Source organism: Galleria mellonella, unplaced genomic scaffold (assembly GCF_026898425.1).
Source record: "Galleria mellonella isolate WM207_F2 unplaced genomic scaffold, CSIRO_AGI_GalMel_v1 utg312, whole genome shotgun sequence".
Classification (NCBI taxonomy): domain Eukaryota; kingdom Metazoa; phylum Arthropoda; class Insecta; order Lepidoptera; family Pyralidae; genus Galleria; species Galleria mellonella.
In genome coordinates, this window is record NW_026442074.1 from 7429159 (window position 1) to 7435097 (window position 5939).

Sequence of the window (5939 nt, forward strand, 5' to 3'; positions counted from 1 at the left end):
TTTATCTCCATAACTACGTTTATTTGTATTAGCGTATGTATTTTTTAAAGAAATACCATATTTAGTACCTACAGTAGAAACTTTACATAGTTTGCAACTAGATGGCATTACATAATATGTCTTATAATATTTATTTTTATATCTTTATTAATAGTATAAATGTGAAAGAGAATTTATTTGTTCATTACTTCAAAGCACTAAAATTTGGTAGAGAGTACTATTTGGGATGAAAAAGGAGATAGACTACTACACATCCCGACAATCAAACGAAGACATGAGTAAAAGCTAGTCGAATATACACATGATAGTAAGAAATATATAAAAAGATCATTGAGTCATCTATTTCATTTATATCTACGTCAACATCACACAACACAATCAGAGTACACTATTCGAATGGCCAGTGGGAAAAACGAAATCAAAGTTAATGCGAGATCCAACCGAATCCACTAGCCCGCATTACAGACTCCCATTTTTTAGGGCCGCCAGATATTTATTTACGTCGGACTCGCCCGCGCCACCCTCCATCAGCTGTCTCGATACATTTACTAAGTTTTTGTCGCCGTCACTCTATTTTAACAATTTCCTTTGCTTGTTTAAAATAAGAAAAAAACTGTATAATGTGTTCTCGAAGTTCGTATAAACACAATCGAATACTTGGAATAATGATTTGGTATTTTTTTTTCTTTTTTTTTCATATACAACTAAGAATGGCAAACAAGCTGACGGCCCATCTGATGGAAAGTGGTAACCGCCGCCTATAGACATGAGCAGTACCATGGACATAGCAGAGTATACTGTTTCGCCCACGATACCCCCCATGCGTTGCCTTCCTGAGGACTCAGATGATCAGACTCGTTTAGATCTAGTATAATTTTACAATAGTGAACTCTTTATTATTTTCAATGTTTGTTTCTTTTTTATTGTTAAAAGTTTAGTAAGCGCATATTATATTTTAATATAATAACTACCGGTTTAACTTACGTATAATTAGATCTTCGTCTGCCATGTTATGTTATTGTCACTGACTATATTGCTAAACCGTTGTGTACATACAGTGCTTACAGTGTCGCCTTTCAACTTGAAATCTTCAGCATTGACCATGAATGAAGCGCGGAGAAGCGGCGCCTAGGCACACGGGAGTACCAGTCATTGGGCTCTATTAAAATTGAACGCCGACTTATTTCAATAGGCTCTTTTATTTTCCGAGAAACTCCGTATTCCTCACGTACTATTACTTTAACTTTGTCAAAGTGTATGAAATAAGACGTATCCTGGTTACGCAAATGCTTGTTTGTTTGATTAAAATTATTTATGGTACATCCTTATATGTTATATAGTTAGAGCATCGAGCCTCAAAAATGGGTCATTTTTGTCACCTAATTGTCAAATTAGCTGAGTCATTTTTTTTATTCAATATTCTATATATTTACGCATAAAATGTATCTTGACGTATTATTTAATGAATAAAAATCGTGTTCACGAATAAAAAGATGCAGAATTTATAAGACAAAATAAATATAGAAGTTGTAAACGAATCGCTCATAACTATTTATCACGCAAAATTTTATGAAAAAGTAGACAAGTTTTTCTCAAGACATTTCTATGGAGACGCTCTATCTATATAATCTAACGGTACATCATATTAAAAGAAATTTGGTGCATAAAATAAATACTGAATAAATACAAAGGCAGATTCTTTATCAAATAGAGATATCTCAATAAACCTTGCTTCAAGTCAAATAGGTATCTGTGATTAACTATTTGAAAAAAAGTTTAAACCAGGGATTATATATGTGCATATAATATGTTTATTTGCTTAATTATAATTATAATATATATTAAATTAACTATATAATAAAATATATTAAATGTATCTACTGATGTATGTACTGATGCTCCACGTCGTGAGTCCGACAACGGTGACTCTTGCTATTTCTTTCATGCGCTCAAACGTCACTTGTGAAGTCAAGTTTCATTTTGAGGACTCGGTATTATTATAATATACATTTATCCCTATTTAGTCCCACTTGTGTTTCTATTCCCAAACCAATGTCTGTTTTGGTTTCAATAGTAGAATATGTCAAGGAAATATTCTGGCATTTTACCTTAGTTCTCGGAAATGGCAACGTATGAATATACCGCAAGCTAATAATATATTCTCTGATATCCATAATTCAATTCAAGTCTCTAGACGATAATTGCTACTGTTCATCTGAAGAGGTTTTAATTATCTTAGCATTTTACGTTTCGTATGGGGTAAAAAGATAGTAGTAATATACGAGTACACCATAAATAGTAAAAAGTAGTAGATACCTTTATCTTACAACTTTATTTAAACATAAAGATGCTTGGATACCTATAATTGTTGCAGTAACATTTGTTTATTTATTTTGAAGAGTTAAGAAGGTAGTTTATAATTCTTCTTAATTATTTTTTCGGCTAAGTTGCCTATTCTAAATCAATATTTAAAATTTGCAATTAACAGAGTTTATTCCCCTGTTGATCGCATTTTAATTTTGTGATGATTAAAATTGTAGTTTTTATTTGCAAATTAATACTGCTTGTTTTGATGCAAAATCTATATAAAAAAAAACACGTTATATTTAGAATGTATTCAACATTATAAGTATCGATGAAACAATTTGTAGGCTATTTTTTATTTATTAATTTTTTTATTTTATATATTGAAATTGTTTTTTTGCGAAGCGATATACATTTATTGATTTTAACCCACTAGTGATCATTCTACATAAATAAACAAAATACCAGTACTTTATTGTAACATCGATCAGAGAAATTCTCAAAAACGGCGACGCGGATGGACGTTTGAAAACGGGCCCATTTTAATGTCACCGAAGAATTTTCTTCATACAAAACAATTTAAACTTTAACATTAGGACCTTAAATACCAATTTTGTATAAAATAAATCGTCTAGTAGAATATCCCAGAGTCAAATGCTAACAAATATTGGCTAAGTAGTAGGTATCTAAACATTCGCATTTCAGTTAAGTAAATTGTTTTTATGTTGACATTTTCTTTGAATTTTCATCTCTTCAAAGGACAACTCGAATATATATTTATTTTCTTAGCCCGGTGAAACTTTATTTTTCTCGTTCTTTGTTTTATTTACCGTAGAGTCTCAGTAGTTATAATGTAGCAAAAAGGGTAGGTACTAATTTATAACTATTTTTTTTATAATTTTAGTATCCTTAACTGTGCACTGCTGGACATAGGCCTCTCCATAAGGGAGATTTTGCTAGTAGTCACCACGCCTGGCAAGTGAATTGTCAACCACAGTTAGGCTTTTAGAGATGTTTTAAGAGGGACACTGCTGCCTATCCCTCAACCATTAAGTTCCCTTAGTCTCCTCTTACGACACAAAAGAAAGGGACGAAAGGAGTGGCACATTTTATGCCAAGACTATACGGCAGATACATATACATATATCCCAATAAGTTAATTTATTAAAATCGTATTCAACTAGAATTAGTTTGACAAATTACTTTTATATTTTAATTATAAAAATTAATATTTAAATATATATAATAAATATTAATATTTACTCATTAATTACTTAAGAGCATACAAACACTACACTAGCACAGATAGCCGGTAGTTGTAATGTATGTTCCGATGCAGACTTATTTGAGTTGGGAGCTATATTATCACAAGAGGTAATAGACATTTTGAATTCTATCAAATCTAAGGCAGTGGGCAATGATAATATCAGTCTGGATATGTTGGATCCTATCAAGGATCTTATAGCACATATATTAGCCGTCATTATAAATTTTTCTCTTTCTACTGGTACTTTTCCCACATCCTGGAAACTGGCGCATGTTATTCCTCTCCCTAAAAAATCCAATCCGTCTACTTTCTCGGAATACCGACCTATCTCAATCCTTCCCGTACTTTCAAAGGTATTGGAACATTTTGTTCATCGACGCCTTACTAAATATCTTTATCGTAATGATCTCTTGAGTCAGTATCAGTCTGGTTTTCGTACCGGTCATAGCACGGTTACTGCACTGGTAAAAATTACTGAGGATATTCGACTTAATATTGACAAAAAGAATATTTTAATATTAGTGCTACTTGATTTTACCAGTGCTTTTAATACTGTGGACTTTGATGTACTTCTCGGCATTCTCTCCAAATTTAGATTCTCATCATTGGCTCTGGCATGGTTCCGATCATATCTTTCTGGCCGGCGCCAATTGGTACGTGTGGATGACTGTTGTTCTGACTGGTGCGCGATTAATGCAGGTGTCCCTCAGGGTGGAGTTCTTTCGCCTGTACTTTTCTCAATTTTCATCAACGGAATTACGTCTGCTCTCCTCTCTTCATTTCATTTGTATGCAGACGACATGCAATTATATACTGCTGCTCCCATCTACAACCTTACTAATGCTGTAGATGTAATTAATAATGATTTGAACGTAATTGCTAAGTGGACGAAGGATTTTGGGCTTTTAGTTAACGCAGATAAATCTCAAGCGGTCATTATGGGTAGTTCTCATTTTATTGCTAAACTTCGGTATTTAACAGTTCCCAACGTTATTTATGACGGAAAAATAATCCCATATTCCACTACTGTTAAAAATTTGGGAATTGTTATAGACCAGACACTGTCATGGGGTCCTCATATAGGTGAAGTAAGTCGAAAAATCCACGCATCACTACATTCCTTAAAGCGCCTGCAGAACTTCCTCCCTTTAGGAACTAGACTTTTACTGGCTCAATCTCTTCTTCTTCCTCTTCTAGACTATGCTGATGTTGCCTACCTAGATCCCACACAGGAGCTTGTTGATAAACTTGAGCGACTGCAAAATCAATGTATACATCTATAACCTTCGAAAGTATGACCACATATCTAGTTATCACAGTCAACTCAAATGGCTTCCTATCAGGCTACGGAGAAATGTCCACATTCTTACTCTTCTTTTCAATATCCTTTTTAATCCAACATGTCCACATTACCTTCAGGAAAGATTCAAATTTCGCGAAATTGATGTTCGCCTGAGATGCAGTAATGACTTCATTATAGATTTGCCTTGTTTTAATACTCAAAGCTATGCCATGTCATTTACTGTACATGCTGCACGTCTCTGGAATTCACTTCCTAATAACTTAAAGATGGCACAGTCGCTGAAATCTTTTAAAGCAGGTATCATAAAATTTTATTTTGAAAATCCCTCTTCATTGAGCCAATTGTGAATATATGTATTTATTATGTATACATGTATGTGTATGTAGGAGTGTATATATGTATGTGTATGTATGTATATATATGTATATATATATATATATGTATATGTATATGTATGTGTGTATATGTGTATATATGTATGTGTATGTGTATAAGTTTTTATTTATTAATGTTATATTATTATTAATTTACTTTTATTATTTACATATGTAGGTATATAGAGCTGTTTTTATTGTGTTATATATTCAATTTTTTTTTTTACTGGGTATTATTTAGTTTATCTTTAATTGTACGGTTATTACCCTTATACATTCTACAGTTTTCTTTCAGCTTCTCAAAGGTTGACTGTAAGAGATCCCTTTATGGGATAAGTCCGCCATTGTATACTAAATCATTTACTAGTATTTAATCTGACTTATGTACAATAAAGATTTTTACAATACAATACAATACAATACAAAGTATTGACCAAAATTCAAATTATTCTCGTTTGCTCCCAATAATTAAATATTTAAAATTTGCATCAATAATGAATATCTCATAGTCCAGTAACTCTTACTTAGATCACAAAGATCTTGAAAGTAACTCTTTATATTGTGATATTATTATATCACAATATAAAGAGCTACTTTCCTTACACTGTGATAATATATTAAGTAGACCAAAACTTGTATTAGACAAATATTCCTTCTATTTGTAGGATGCCCGAAAGAAATTTCCAGCGAA